This window comes from Rattus norvegicus, chromosome 4 (genome assembly GCF_036323735.1).
Source record: "Rattus norvegicus strain BN/NHsdMcwi chromosome 4, GRCr8, whole genome shotgun sequence".
Taxonomy (NCBI): Eukaryota; Metazoa; Chordata; class Mammalia; order Rodentia; family Muridae; genus Rattus; species Rattus norvegicus.
Window position 1 is genome coordinate 128,460,839 of NC_086022.1, and position 17,236 is coordinate 128,478,074.

Sequence of the window (17,236 nt, forward strand, 5' to 3'; positions counted from 1 at the left end):
GGGAGAAGTTGCACCTAATCCTAGAGAGACTTGAGGCCCCAGGGAAGAGGGAAGCCTGATGTATGTGGGGAGCACACTCTCGGAGACAAGGGGGAGGAGGAATGGGATGAGGAACTGTGAAAGAGGGGACAGAGAGGGAGGACAATTGCTGGAATGTAAATTTTTCAAAAGTCAGTATGCATAATTTTAAAAAGTGATGTCTGATGCTGTTCATTCAAGAGTTGAGGAAAGATGAATTTGTCAAAGACTTTGGGAATGGGGTGGAGTGCTAGTGACTTTGGTAAGAGCTACATTAGGACATGTTCTTTATAAGTAAGAGATGTTAACAGATTTGAGCTGACATGCAAACCTGTAAAGGTACAAAAAAACACCACCACCTCCTCCTCCTCCTCCTCCTCCTCCTCCTCCTCCTCCCCCTCCTCCTCCTCCTCCTCCTCCTCCTCCTCCTCCTCCTCCACTACCACCACCACCACCACCACCACCACCAACAACAACAACAACAACAACAACAACAAAAACAAAAAACAGTAAAAAACAGATAAAAAGTGAAACCTCTCCAGGTACTTGGGGTCAAATGTGGGTAGATTTACATTGAGTCAAAGTTCTTTTTTTAAATTTTATTTTATGTACGTTGCCTCCATATTAGTCTGTGTGAGGGTATCAGATCCCCTGGAACTATAATTATAGACAGTTGTGAACTGCCATGAGGGTGTTGGGAATTGAACCCAGGTCCTTTGGAAGAGCAGCCAGTGCTCTTAATGGCTGAGACATCTCTCTAGTCCTGAGTCAAGAGTTCGTAAGAGAAAACATTGATACAAGATCAAATCCAGGGCGGGTGAGCCTTAAGGCCTAATGAGCAGTTCACCACAGACGAAAAACACTATATTAAACAGAAAAATACAGGCACACCCCACCATTAGCCCCTGTCATGGAAAAAGGAGGTCTTAAGGGAATGGGCCAGGGATACTTGAGGTGAAGATCATGTAGGGTGCCTGAGATCCCTATGTTATATCATTGACTTATTGGTCATCTATCGAAGATAAAAAAAATATATATATATTTTCTAGAAGTAGATGTGTCTTGGTTCTTGGTGTCTCAGGAATATCAAATACACTGAATGTCAGTTGGTAGACATGGATAGACAATGGTGTAAGTCAAAGAGATTAAGCTTGGAGGAAGAGTGGATTACTGTCTCCTCCAAGGAAACAGTGTACACTTCTCTCCTGGGTGCAGAGACTAGTAGAGGGGTATAGCTCTAGAGTAGGAGTTGGGAAAAGAGATAGCTAAGGAGGTTAGTGACTATTTTTCCATTGACCCTAGGCTAGACTAAGCAGATAGAGCCACTCCATCAAGTTCACTAGAGTGAACAGAGACTCAATAAAAGTGCTCCAAGATGCACCATCCAGGTAACTAATCCCATGGATAAAATCTTCTCATGCTACATTACACTTTGCTGAAAGTTTGCCTTAATATATACTCTTCTCCATGAACTCCTGTGATCACCAGACACCTGCTCAGAACCAATCACAGTAGACTTTCTGAGTGTTTCCCTGGTGTTATTGATGCAACCTCACTATTTGTTACAGGATGGGGGTTGAGGACTTTACACTGTTGTCCTGTTTGCCCTCTACAAAAAGGTCTCATTCAATATATATATAACCTAAGTTTTTTTTTCAGATTTAGAAACAAATTTAAGAGATATTCCAGTGCACCCAAAGGAGTGAAGAGAGAAATCAATTCATAAACAGTAAAAATGGATATCGTACAAGAATGAAAAGAGATGCTCTAAAGCCTATGCTATTAAAAATCCCAGTGCTGAGAATGGTTCCCTCCTAAGGAGTTTTTGGCCAGGGAAGCCCTAGGCACTCCTGAAACAATAAAGGTTACTGCTAATGATGTTGGTCACATTCCAGAAGTGGATAAGACCCTATCACAGAAGGCATCACATGCTTTGATTATAGGAGTTGAGGAAAGATTAAGTCTGAAGACTAAGAAGTCTAAGCTGAGTGTGTCCCTTCCCTGTGGTCTACTTCCTAGAGTGCTAGAATGTGCTGTTAAATTGCTATAGATAATTATGGCTCAAAGTCCTTCTCAGCTGTGGATCCTGTATGCGTCAGATGAAAGTGTCAGACATGTGTCTGCTACAACGACTATGGTGTGAGGGATTATGGAGAAAACCAGCTTTCTGATTGGATTTAAGGGCCTGCTTCGCGGGGAAAACATCACAGCTGGTTCTAGGAACTGAGATAAATGTGTGACCAGGGAAATAATAGGCCCCCAATGGAAAAATAATTGCTTTTGTTTCAATAAATAAATATGGAGCCCAGAATAAGGTACTTCCCAACATTTGTAATTACAACCAGAGTATGACGTAATTACTGCTGGTGGTGTTCACTTGTATATTTTTCCTGTTTCTGATTTTCTTCTTTTTCTACAGTTGTATTTTATGGCAAAAGAAATACTACTAAGACTTACCACTCTAAAACAGACAGAATGATTCCTACTTGAGTTAGAGGACGATAGAGTCAGACTTGTATATCACTCCATCCTATGGACCATTGCAGAACAGCACGTGCAAAGGATACAAGAATGGATGGAGTGTTGTATAGCAGTTTCCTCCAAAATTAAAACTTTCTATTTTGGGGAAAAACTTATAAGATATAGGATGTGAAAATGGAGATAAGGCAACAGGATGTTCTAAGTGGAGGTGAAACATTCTATTTTGCAGAGAAGTTCAAATTAAACTCAGGAAGTAAACAACTCAAAGGTTTCAGGAAGTCCCTGAAACCTACCAGATTCACTAGGCTCTTCCTTGTTTAGGCATGCATAAACTGTAAGGGTTATTTATAGACATTTGCAGACAAACAAACCTTCCTGAAAGAAGCAGAATCTAGCCTAGGTAGTTGCCTAGAAGAGACTCAGAACAATTGAATTAACTGAAAAGGATATTCTCCAACCTGTTGAGCTGCAGTTTACTTCATGTTCCCATCTTTTGAGAGCTTCTGCCCATGCTTTGGTTGGAATTTTGATGATGCATCTGTATTTGAACCATTTTTGTTCCTGTAACTAACTCCTTGTCCACATTTCTGCAAGTGACCCCAATAAATCTCATTGGTTCACTCAGTTGGACTCTGGTGGTATCTTTACTTTGGTATGTCATAGCGTTCCTATTTGGGGTAATTAGATTTTTGTCCATGTCTCCCTAGGAATCGTATCATATAACATTTTCTTATACCCTCTTATTTCCCATGAAAGCTGACAGGTTATAATATTCTGTTGGCCCCCCTCCCACTTAATCATTGCAAATAACTTTATATCCCTTCATGGTAAACCTCTTCATATGTGTGTGTGTGTGTATGCATGTGGCCAGTGAAGCATTTTCTGATATTTTGCTGTAATTGACAATGATATAATAACTTGTATGTGTCCTTATATTATTGGAATCCTAACTTCAGTATCAGTTCCTAAAAAGGGAATTACTGAGTTAAAAAGTAAATGGATATGTAGTTTTATTAGATAATCCAAAATGACATCCACAAGAATTGTACTGGAGTGAATTCTCACAGCAATGCCAGAGGATGCCTATTTCTCTTTCCTTCCTTGCAATACTGACTTGCTAGAGTTTATAATCCTTATAAAGCTGACAGTAGAGAAATTAAATTACTTTTAAGTCTGTGTATGTGTTGAGTGTGCGCACATGAGTGGAGGTCTTTCTGGAGCTGAAGTTACAGACTTTGTGAGCTACCCAATGTGGCCACTGAAAGCAAGACTCATGTCTTCTGCAAGAGTATGTGCTCTTAATTGCTGAGAGCCCGGGAATTTCATCAACCCAAGAAAAGGTAGTTTGATGATGTTTTAATTTTTGTTTAGCTAACTAGGAGGGAATTGAACACATAAACCTTGGGGACATTTATGGGTGCATATATGTATATGTTGAATTTTGTTTTGTTGTGCTGACTCTTCTCCTCTTACATTAGGTTTTAAATCTTATTTCATAAAAAATAAAATGTGTCGGAGACCTCGTATTATGTAGCCAGGGGTGTCCTCAAACTCATGATCTTCCTACTATAGTACTGCAGCCTCCTGGATAATAGAAGGGATCTTGGTTTTATTTTTCTTTCTTCATCTATGTACACACACACACACACACACACACACACACACACACAAAGAGAGAGAGACAGAGACAGAGAGATAGAGAGACAGAGAGATAGAGAGACAGAGAGACAGAGAGACAGACACACATGAGGGTTTTATGAGCTGTAATCCTGTCTGAGTTCTTAGAAGTGGAGGAAAAAAAACCATGAGTTTTCAAGGCACCCTTGACCCTGTTTCAAAAACAGGACAAAGACAAAGACATGCCAAAAGAAGAGGAAGAGGAAAAGAGAAAGAAGAATGGGACAGAAGGAAAGAAGTTGACTCCAGGAGTTGCCTCTGGATATGGAATGTCTGTATATGATGCTAAGACCTATAGCAGCCTGCTCTCAAATTCATTAAAGGCTCAGAACAAATAGAGATGGAGTAATAAATATAAGGTCTAGAACTTTCCGTATTCTAGTTCAGGTACTGGAGCCAGGAGAGGGTGTCAAATCCCCTGGAGCTCAAGTTCTAAGTGACTGAGAGCCACCATATATGACTGCTGAAAGCCAAACTTGGGTCCTCCAAAGAATGTGTCCTTAACTGCTGAGCCATCTCTCCACCTCTGATGAAGTGTCATGTTATATTATTCCTGACCTTCCAGTGTTCTCTGAAGCACCCATTCCTCCAGACCAGTTGTGTTGCCTCGACCATTCTGCTTTGTTGGTGTAGCAAAGGCAAAGCAGGGCTCCTCTATCACGTGTATTTGCAATTGCCCATCTTTAGCATGCATCCACGTAACCGGGGGGGGGGCACTGAAACACATGCTGCTAGACTCCGTCTGCTACAAGAGCTGCGGATTCAGTAATGCTGGCATGAGGCCAAAAGTTCGAATCCTTAGGATGTTCCCAGCTGACGTCAAAGTTGCTGGCATACGGCTCGACTCAGAGAATAGACACTATTATACTACATTTATTAATGGACTTCTACTTTATTTTGTTTTTGAGACAAGGTCTTACTAGATAGCAGGCTGTCTTCAAACTCATGACCCACTGCCTCAGCTTCTTGAGTACAAGTCTAGCAGGGGTGTGTCAGCACACCCAGCCAATAATAAACAAGACGAAAGCTCAAATAAGCTGTAAGGGTATGGCTATCGGTTAAGAATGCCTGTTTCTCTTGCATAGGATCTAAATTTGATTCCTTGTATCCACATCAATGGTGGACACCTATAACTCCAGCCCCAGGGGAGCCTCTGGCTTCTAAAGACACCTGTACTCATATGCACATACTTCCTCCCTTGTGACACACGTGCACACACATAATTAAAATAAACAAGTAAAGGGGAAGCTCAAGCATATCATGGTTTCTTTTCATGGCAAGAAATAGAAACCTTGGGGCTGGAAATATAAATCTTTCAGCTTGCTGCAGAATCATAAGGACCAGAGTTCAAATCTCAGCACCTATAGCAAGCCAGGCATCTTTAACTCCAACTCCAAGAGATCCAACACCCACTTTGGCCTCTGTGTGCACAGAACAATGCATCCCCTTACTCACACATCCCCTACTCACATAGATACACACACACACACACACACACACACACACACACACACAAGTCAGTCTGTAAAAAGAAATACAGTTCTATCATCTTGAGTGAAAAATCTATTTTCTTACATCATATGGATGATAATGTCTGTTTTACTGTTACTATTGGTTACATTATTACAGTAACATAAACAATTTCCCAAGATTATTTACTTTAAATTTATGTGTACTCATGTATGTGGGAGGGTGGGTGTGTTCATGTAAGTGCAGGTATCTTGGAGGCAAGCAGAAGGTGTTGGATCTCCTGGAACTGGAGTTATAGGAAGACTGGTCCATTTATAATACTGAATTTAGTAACTTTTACCAACAAGGAAATGGAAGCCCAAGTGTACCTTAAGGCTTTCTCTCTTTTCTATATCACAAGAATCTGCACATGCTTTCTTCTCTCTTTGTATTTCTATTTGAGCATAAAGGCAACCAACTGCTTCATACTCCAAAAGGAAGGGAAGGAGTTATATTTGGATGTTATATGTCCATCATCTCAGACATAAAAGAAGGTCATCCTGCAGGGGCAAATCGAGATCCATTCTGTCTGTGTCTTGACTATGGAAGAATTGATTTCCAGGTGTATCTGCCCCCATCAGTCAGAGCAGTCCCTGTTCTACAGGGACCTTAATGTGATTCACATAGAATCCTCAGCAGAAGAAAGCTGTCTGCAAAATGCAGATGTCATAATTATAGTCTGGCTTGAGTATTTTTACAAGGTAGAGTCTGAGTCAATAATTGAGACGCATAATACAATTTTATTTTAAATATTGAAGTTTAATTCCCACTCACTTAAGAAACAACACAGGGCTGAATGGTCCATTAATGTCATTGATTTGTAGCCTTCAACTCTTCCAATTTTTGATGCTTCCCAGCCAGTGGGGTTTGGAGTGGGAAATAGGAAAGTCAGAGAAAAGATTAAGTTCTTTTCAAAGCCAAGGGCTAGAATTTGTATAAGACACTTCTGCATGCATCCCACTTATAAGAACACTCAGACATCATCAGTTCTGAGGGTGTGTTCTGTATTCAGGTAGCCATATTGAAGGTATTAAAACTGATTTGGGAGCTTCAAAACGGGGTGGGAAAGATATGAAGCATTGTTCAGCTTTGAGCCATAGGCCAGTCATGAGGAGGGTCATTGACTACTCACCAGCCTTACTTGACTTGTTGACATATTTTGCTGCAGAAGTAGCCCATCAAAGAGAAGGGGAAAGTGCTCTCCTCTTTCTCCAATCACCTCTATCTCATTGGCCAAGGTTAACCCACAGGGACCTAATTCTCCTCTTTCTGTAGCATGATCCAGCTCATGGAGACATCCCTGGAAGTACATACCATGCTGAGTGAGTGGATGAGACAGCCACTGTGAATAAGACATTGCCTAGGATGGAGGAAAATACAACAAAGAGAACCTGAGAAGGTCCCTGTGATCTGTGTTCCAATCCACAATGTCATTTGAGTTTGTTGAAAACTGGTTCCTCTCTTTCAGTAGATGATAAAATGAAATAAGTAATCTGAGGCTGATAGAGAGAAGGAAATTCCCATTGATCTTTGGATAAAATCTCTTACATCATAGAAGAATCTTCATAGAAAGGATTTTGTCTAGCATCTCAGGAACCTAAGGGAAGATTCCTTCTCTCTACCCTTCTGCCCTGTGGGTATCAATTTGGGTAAAATCTGTCCCTTCCTCTTCTCCTTTCTCTTTCTCCTTCTTTACTTTTCTTTAGTCCTTCCTTATTTTATTAAAAGCTTGCCCTGCTTCATGGCACATCCTTTCCTGGACAGCAAGCAGAGCTCACCATTCATTCCAAATGGTGCTCAAGCAAGTTTGCATATGCCTTAGGCTGTTTATGAATGAGGGTGACAATGAGTATTTGTCTACTGTGAACTTAGAAGTACACATACATCAACAGTTAAACCAGGGGCTGCAGAGTCGCTTGGAGGTTAAGAGCAATTGTCCCTTCTGCTGAGGACCTGAGTTCAACTCTCACTACTCAAATGGCGATTCACGCCATCTGTAACTACAGTTTCAGAGGAACCAATGCCCTCTTCTGCCCTCCTAAGACACCAAGCATGCATGTTCACACACACACACACACACACACACACACACACACACACACACACACACACACACCCCAGAAGCAGCTTTCATGGATTTTGAAACCCTTAGCTTTGCTTCCAAAGCATCTTTTAAAATGGAAATTTGCTCCTATTGGCCCTCATGCTATTTGAGAGTATGACTACTTAGTCGTTATTTCTAGAATTAAATCCTAGGCTTCCCTCTGAGCGCCTCAGTAACTTGGGCAATACTCACCTAAATTTCTCCATAATTGGGTTTATAACAGCGTCAAGCATTTCATTAGTCAGCTGGTATTATAGGTGCGGCTCCTTCACAAGGGTTTTGTGGTGGATAATGAGGTTAGGGATGCCAAGCTCCTGTCACAGAATACTAAGAAATCCCAAGAAGCTGTCGTTGTTGTTCGTAATTGTCATCATCGTCATTCTGTGCTGGTCATTCTTTTTCCATCGAGATTCTCCGAAGAAAATGTTGGCTCTGCTCAAGGAATTTACTTAGCTTTAGGAAGGGATTAAAGGCTGTGTGAATGGAGCTTGCACAGTCTCAATATTTCAATCATTAGGTTGTTGGGGCCAGTGCCAACGTTGTGTGGGATATTTTTTTCAAAAGTATCTCAGCCCTCCATCAAAGGGCAAGCAAGTGTGCCTACCATGGTTTCCTGAGCCATTTCTGTTTTCAAAGCTCAGCGACTGAAAATTCATGGGGAGCTAGGTCCTATGCACAAAAGCATTACCCAGAGTTAGTGTACAAGGTCCCAGGTCCAAGTTTAATCCACTCGTTTACAGTCAGCCTAGAGTGATTTTTGTAGTTACACAGTCTGCTGTTCATTGGTTTCCATAAGAAACCAGGGACTTGTCTCTGCAGCTATGGCGCTAAGAGCAACAGGGCTGTCCCTCCATGTTTGGGCTCTTATATCACTGCCAACAGATTATGGGCAGAATGTTGGTCCTCTAAAGTGGGGCATCACACTTTCTTAATCCAGCTATTGCTAACCTCAAGGACCGAGACTCATGTGATGCCTGCCCACAGTTTCCAATGAGAAGACAGACGAAGGAAGATGATTAAACGATTGGTTTACAGATTCATTCACACTCTGGATCCTCTCAGTCTATGTATATCAAAACGCTGGGCTCCACAATCAGCAACACTAAGAACTTGACATCCAGGGAAGGTGGAAATGGAAGCGTACTGAGCCCTTTAAAGAGGCTCCTGAGGAAAGTGAGGTTAAAGAGGAAGCTGCCTGCAAACACCAAACAAGCAGGTTCCTGTGAGGCTCTGCTTCTCCCCATCAATTTTGCTCTCTCCTGTCCGGCTACATTGTTTCCCATGGCTCCTTAAAAATACAGTTTCCTCTAGGACCACCTGGATGGATCTCTTCCTTTCAGGTTTCTCAGGGCTGGCATTTCTTCAGCTCAAATGACCATTGTGTAGCGTAGCTTCCCATACACTCAGACACAGGGCCTCCCATATAGCCCCCAAATACTCCTTCACTGCTTCCCCCCACTGTAATTATTTCACAGCCTATTTGTCTTGTTACAGTTTCTCCTGCTGTGATGAAGCTCTATGACCAAAGGAAACTCAGGAGGAAAGGATTTCTCTCTCTTACACATCCACATCACAGGCACTTGTCTAATAAAGTCAGAGCAGGAAGTCAGGGCAGGAACTCAAGTCAGGGAAAGGAAAATTATACAGATTTAAGGTTTAAAAATATAAAATTAAAAGAGTAAGTTTCAAAATCCACAGACTCAGGGCTAAACACTGTCCAGGCAGGGCGGGGTCCGCCCTGCAGCCAGGACTGACAGGCCATAAAGATAAAGAAAAGAAATGCAGGAACCAGCCCAAGCTATCAAGACTCTCATAAACCATTTGGCAGTAGGGCACCTCCCCCAGCTTACTCAGAGCCACACTTTAACCAGATGTCCTTCAAACCCTGATAAGCCCCTGGCTTCTAAAAACCCGAACGCCCCAGTCAGCATGTACTCTTCTGCTGTGTTGTGATCTCACTGCTATGTTTGAATGAGCCAATCACTTATAGCCGCGCCAACTCTCCCCCTCTCCCTGTTCCTCACCCTATAAAAATCCCTTGCTTCTAAAAGTCGGGGTCGACACCTCTGTCTCCTGAGTGGGATACGAGTCGGCCCGGAGATCCCTGTAATAGATCTCCGTAATAAACCTCACCTTTGCTTATTACATCCAAAATGGTCTCTCTGTGTCTGGGGTCCACAATTTCCCAAGACTTGAGTAAGGGTCTCTCTTCAGGGATCTTTCATTTGGGGGCTCGTCCGGGATCGGTGTTTCCTGGGTTGCGCCATCCTGAGACTCGAGCTAGGTTCTTTCAGGACCAAAGCAGAGGGTAAGAAGGGATGCTGCTTGTTAATTTGCTTCTCATGGCTTACTCAGCCTGCTTTCTTGTAGAACTGAGAACTACTTGCCCAGGGGGTGGTCCCACCCATGATGACCTGGGCCCTCCCACATCAGTCACTAATTAGGAAAACGTACTATAGGTTTGTCTACAAGCCAATCCATTGGGGGCATTTCCTCAGTGGAAGTTCCTCTTCCCAGATGATTCTAGCTTATACCAAGTCGAGATGAAACTAAGCAACACAGAATTCTGCTATCTGAAATAGCCCTATTTACATTTTCGTTTTTAAACTGCTCAGCTGATAACTTTATTGTTATTATCTGTGTTAAGCTTAATAGAAAATTGTCTGGGTTAGCTCCAAAGAGTCTTTTCTCCTTTTGAGTTACTCCATCTTCTGGACAAAAGACGTTTTGGGTTACTTCCATCTCTGTGTTTCAGTCTCTTCTCCTTGGGGTTTCTTGCAGACTGGATTTTTTGCCTCAAGCTACTCGAGCTTTGTCCTAGCGAGGGTTAACATGATGATGAAGCACCATGACCAAATCAGCTTGGGAAGGAAAGTATTTATTTGACTTCTGCTTCCAAAGCACTGTTCATCTTTAAAGGAAGTCAGGACAGGAACTGCAGCAGGGCAGAAGCTTGGAGCTGATATAGATTCCATGGAAGGCTGCTGCTTACTGGCTTACTCCTCCTAGTTTGCTCGGCCTCCTTTCTTATAGAACTTAGGGCCACAGCCCAGGGGTAGAACCACCCACAATGGCCTGGGCCCTTCCACACCAATCACTAACTTAGAAAATGCTCCACAGGCTTGCCTATAACCCTATGGAAAATGAAGGCATTTTCTTAGTCAAGATTCTCTCCTTCCAGATGACTCGTGTGTCAAGTTGACACAAAACTAGCCAGTACAAGTTTTCTTATAGTATCCTCCATCAGACAAATACAAAGACCCACAGTCAAATATTTGGTGTAACACAGGGAAACCTGATGCCCTGGCCTGCAGGAGTTCAGCGGAGACCTGGGAAGGGATGAAATAATGGGGGACAGGAAGCACAAAGAAGGAGAGCAAGTCTATGGTCTGAACAAGCTCTCAAATTTTATTTCAATACAGTGGTTTATAAAGACAAGCAAACAGGAAGGCCACCCAGGGCCCAAGATCAATTCACTACCCTCACCACCCTCCCATTGTTCTTTCGGTTCCTATAATCCTAAACTTCAAATTGCAGGTGTGCTGATAAGAACAGATAACTGGCTAGGTTTCTCAGAGGGTGTAAGTGGGCTTGACATTCCTGAAACATCCCTGAGACAGAGGGTGTGTGAGCAGGCTTGGCTCTCCAGCATCCTGAGAAAGAGGAAGAATTGGAGGCGTCAGAGGGATCAAGGACACCACAAGAACATGGCCTACTGACCAGGACTCAAGTGGGCTCAGAGATCAAGGGCCAGTATGTGTCAGACCTAGGTCCTTTGCACATATGCCTTGTGGGATTCCTAACAGTAGGAGCACGGGCTATTACTGACTCTTTTGCCTGCCTTTGGGGCCTTTTGGGTTGCCTCATCCAGCTTTGATGTGAGAATATGTGCCCGGCCTTAGTGTTATGCCAGATTTGGTTGCTATCTGTGGAAGACCTGCTCTTTTCTGGGGGAGGGGGGGAGGCAAAGGGGGGATGGACCCCAGGGAAAAGGGAGGTAGGAGGGAGAGATTGGGGTGGGGTGAGGGGAGGGAAGATAAACAGAAGTTGGGATAATATATGAGAGAAGAATAAACAAACAGGAAAAATGTCCTCCATTGTGTCTGGAGTTATGTCATTCTTTGTGCACTGGGAAATTGTTTCTTGTGAGCATCATCATCTTAGGTGCCACATATAAATCTGCAACATTCTGGCCCACGACATGCTTTTGATGCAAGTCTGCTTTCCTCTCTTCTCTGAGGAATCTTTTTTTTTTTTTAAAGATTTATTTATTTATTATATATAAGTACACTGTAGCTGTCTTCAGATACACCAGAAGAGGGCATCAGATCTCTTTACAGATGGTTGTGAGCCACCATGTGGTTGCTGGGAATTGAACTCATGACCTCTGGAAGAGCAGTCGGGTGCTCTTAACCGCTGAGCCATCTCTCCAGCCCGAGGAATCTCTTGTCACAGAATCATAACCAGGGAATTGGTACCATGAAGAATAAGCTTCCATCCATAGCTCTTTGTAGGTCCCAACAACGTAATGCTAGGGGACTTCTGGCAAAGCTTCTATTGACAAGAGGATCCATGGGGCTCACTGGCCAGCCAGTCTAGCTGATTTGATAAGCTCTGGATTCAGTGAGAGACATGCCCTCAAAAACTAAGGTGCAGAATAATTATTCTAACCTTGGTTGCTGACTTCTACATGCATGTGCACACTGATGTGCATGCAAACACACATACACAATGAAACAAACACATGGCTGTGGTGTCCTCTTTCTTACTGCCACTTCCTTTCCATGTTAACATCTTATCTGTCATGACACCAAGTGGCTTGTGGTCACATAGAAGGATGCATGATGAGAATGAATGGAATCACAGATATGTTAGCTCTGACTTCAGTAAGAAACTCAACCGGTTCCAGCAGCCCCTTGGCTCCAGATTCCTTGCCATTTGAAGAATTCACTTTTGTCTAGGCTCGTGTCTGCAGAAGACTCCCTAAAGTTATGCACACCATTGCTTTTCGTAAGACTATGTTTAGATCAGGGGTTCTGAGAGTAGTGAGACTCTAAAGTCTCCTCACTGTAGAGACAAAAATCCAATACAGTTGTCTATAGCTGCTACAGCCCTAGTGGCTTCCAGCAAAAAGCCCTTTTGTTACTTCTTAGTGTTTTGAGCTGCCTTGATTTGGTGTGCCAATTCTTCCATTCCTGGTGATATCTGCTGCAGCTGGTATCCTTGGTTTAGTCCTCCAATGTCTGGACAGGAGTAGCTGAAGCCTGGACTCACCTAGGAGACTGGCCTTCTTCTCTTCCCATGGAAACTTGGAGCTTCTTCCTGTCCACGTGGCTTCCTCATTTGGTCATGCTAGCTGGACTTCACCCCTTAGCACCTCAGATTCTTTCTTTGTTGATGTTGTAGCGTTCCTCTTTGAGGCCAGGACCTTGTGTGATGCTCGGCAAGTACTCAACCACTGAGTTAGGCTGTCAGCCCTTAGTGTTTTGAGACCGGATCTCTCTATGGAACTCCAGGCTGGCTTTGAATTTACTATGTAGCCTTGGCTGGCCTTGAACTCACTGTCCTTCTGTCTCTGCTCTCCACATGAGGGGATGGCAGCTGTGCACCACTGTGCCTAGTAGGACTAGGAGGCTTTAGACTTTGTGCATCTTGCCACACGTGCCATTCCTGTTGATTAAAATGAAAATTTTTAGATGTCAAGATAGAGATCTGCCTGTAGGTAGGGGTATTTTGTTAGTGAACAATCTTAGCAAATTCGCTACTATAGGAGCTGAGGGCTAAACTTTGAAAGCTAGGTGTCTACCATAGTTGAGCCTTAGGAATGGGAGTGGGAGACCGCTGGAGGAATGAGACATGTATGGGGTGGGACAGGGTGGGGGTGAGCAGAAGAGAAAGTCCTTATATACTTAGCACACGGCTTTACAACTGAGGCAGATAGGCACGCAGAGAGCATTCCTGTGCATTCTAGAATATTTAGCATCATCCATGATGACCACAGCTGGATGTCCTCCAGAGCTCCATGTGTTAAAGGCTCTTTCAAGAGTGGTACTGCTTCAAACGACTGTAGAGCTGCAGGAGGTAAAGTCCTATGGGACATTCTTCCTGGAGGTGTCCCCTTCAAGGGGACTCTGGGGTCTTTGCCTCCTGGACCATGAGGTGAGCAGCTTACTCTGCTGTGTGCTCCCCACCACTGCCATTTGGCATCTCCTCACGGGCCCAAATCACTGGGACTCCTCTTTCTTGGATTAAAACCTGTAAGACTGTGAGCTGGAATAAACTTTTTATAAATTAATTAACTTGGGAATTTGATTTAAAGTAATCAATCTAATTGATTACTAATACACTAGTCTCTCCCCTCTAGAAGCCAGGAACATAGTCCTTTAAGTGTGACAACCAAAAAGTCACCAGATGTTGTTTAGTGTTGCCTTGGGTACAAACTAACCCCCAGGGGAGAAGCGCTGCCTTGCCACTGTGGTGTTTGTGACTGTGACTGTGTTGTGTATTGGTGACTTTTCAGAAGTCCAGCTAGGCTGCGAGCTGCTTCAGAGGTGGGGCAGCACACACATTTTTATTCTTCAGTTTTTACAGCTGGAGGTGAAGAAGAAAGGAAGGAAGGAAGGAAGGAAGGAAGGAAGGAAGGAAGGAAGGAAGGAAGGAAGGAAGGGTCGGAATCAGTTTCACATGCTTTGTGGTAACTTTACAGTGTTTATAGGTTTGGTAGCTTCTGCTGGTAGATGCCCCAAGTACGCTTTTCTCTTTTGAAAAATTTCCTCACATTTCTTTCTCTCTGTTTCTGCCTCCCCCATATGTGTGTGTGTGTGTGTGTGTGTGTGTGTGTGTCTGTCTGTCTGTCTGTCTGTCTGTCTGTCTGTCTGCCTGTGCAAATTTAGACATGTGTGTGTACTCTCGTCTGTGCCTGCAAGGGGAGGTGGGAAGAGGGTGTCAGGTGTCCTCCATTGTTCTTTGCCTGTTCCTCTCTAGTTTTTGTCTTTTTTGTTTGTTTGTTTTTCAGAGCTGATTGTTTGTTTTTTTGAGAACAGGTCTCACTAGCAACTTGGCTGACCTGGAATTCATTATATAGACCAGGCTGGCCTCAGACTCATAGAGATCTGCTTGCCTCTGCTTCCCAGGCACTGGAATTAAAGGTGTGTGCCACCATGCCCACTTGCCTGTTCTTCCTGAAGGGTCTCTTGAACCCAGGACTCATATCTCAAGGAGGTTGGAAGCCAGCAAGCTTCAGCAAGCCTCAGGAAGCCTCCTGCTCTGTCCCCCTTTTGTGCTGGAGTTGCAGGGGTTTTGCTAATGAATACCCTCTTGTTATTTGGGTGCTGGGATTCAAACAATGGATAATTGTGCCTTAAACCATCTAGCCATTCCCCCAGCCCTCCAAGTTCACTTTTAATGTTTAGCTCCCAAGTGAATGATGGTCCAGTGTGATGGTTTGAGTGAGAATGGTGCCCATAGGCTCATGTAGTTAAATGCTTGGTCTCCAGTTGGAACTGTTTGGGAAGGATTGGAAGGTGTGGCTTTATTGAAAGCCAGCATATCATCAGGGTTGTGTCTGAAGTTTCAACACCGCATGTCATTTCTAGAGTGTCCCCCTGCTCTCTCTGCCTTATGGTGTGTCTCAAAATATGAGCTCTCAGCTACTGTTCCAGTTCCACGCCTGTCTGGTACCGTGCTCCCGACCACAATGGTCATGGACTCAACTTCTGAAACTGTGATTTTCCCATTAAATGCTGTCTTCTAGAAGTTGCCTTGGTCATGATGTCTCAGCACAGCAGTAGAGCAGTGGCTGAGTCACCTGGTTTGATTTGCTGCTTCTTTGGCAGTGCATAGCACCCCCTGTTTCCTTTCCCTCCTCCTTCCACACACAGCCTCCTACGTACAAGTAGATAGGTTTCACTTGTTATGGGTTTTGGTTGTGTTTCCTTGAGATGGGGTTTCACTGTGTAGCCGCGCAGGCCTCCAACTTGTGATTTTTCTCTCCTGTGTCCTCTTAATACTGGGATTAAAGCTGCTCCTCCTATGCCTGGCTTTATTTAGGTGGGGGCTTTAAAGCCATAACACCAAGTGACGTCAAGTAGGAAAATATGCAGACAAAAAAAAGATGGTAGCTTATATCAGCATACACCCCAAGGCCTTGTATAGTTAGAGCGAGTAAGTTCAGATAGACCATCTGAAGACAGCAAGATGCTTACTAGCACAGACTAAAACCAAACCTAACTAAAAGCAAAAGGAGTGTGTGTGTGTGTGTGAGTGTGTGTGTGTGTGTGTCTGTCTGTCTCAGTGTGTGTGTCTGTCTGTCTCTGTGTGTGTGTCTGTCTGTCTCTGTGTGTGTGTCTGTGTCTCTGTGTGTGTGTGTCTGTCTGTCTCTCTGTGTGTGTGTCTGTGTCTCTGTGTGTGTCTGTCTGTCTCTCTGTGTGTGTGAGTGTGTGTGTGAGTGTCTCTGTGTGTCTGTGTAGACGTCTGTGTGTCTGTGTGTGTGTGAGTGTCTGTCTCTGTGTGTGTGTCTCTGTGTGTGTGTGTGTGTGTGTGTGTGTGTGAGAGAGAGAGAGTCTGAGTTATGGTTTCTACTTCTATGAAGAGACACCATGACCATAGAAACTCTTACAGATAAAAACTAATCGGGACTGGCTTACAGTTCAGAGATTTTGTCCATTTCTTTTCTTGGCGGGAAGCATAGTGGCATGCAGGCTGACATGGTGCTGGAGAAAGAGCTGAGATTTCTACATCTGGATCAGCAGCCAGTAGAAAGAGCATGACGCTGGGCCTGGCTTGAGCATCTGAAACCTCAAAGTTCATACCAAGTGTCACACTTCTTCCAACAAGGTCACATCTCTAATTATGCCACTCCCTACGAGCCATTTTCATTCAGACCAGCACAGTATACACACATATATAAAACATGTTGTGCTTTTCTCTATATATGTGTGCATGTATATATACACATGTGTATACAGTATAGGTATATACATGTGCACACATTATCAGTACATACACATGCAAATTTTCTATTTGGTTGGAGACCAGCTGAATATATAGATTAGGAACAACCTGAATTTTTTCTAGTTAATTTCTAGTTACACTGGGATAAAATGAAGGACTTGATCTGGTAACTTTTGAGTGCAGGCTTGTTTTTACCACAGTCCTGGCTAGTTTTTGTCAACTTGATACAAGCTAAAGTCATCTGAAAGGAGGGAACCTCAACTAAGAAAATGCTTCCATAAGATAAGGCCGTAGGCAGACCTACAGGTCATTTTCTTAATCAGTATGTGATGTGGGAGGGCCCGGCCATTGTGGCAGTACTGCCCCTGGGCTGGAGTTCCTGGGTTCTATAAGAAAGCAGGCTGAACAAGCCGTGGAAAGCAGGCTAGTAAGCAGCATCCCTCCATGGCCTCTGCATCAATTCCTGCCTCCTTGTTCCTGCCCTCACTGCTTTCC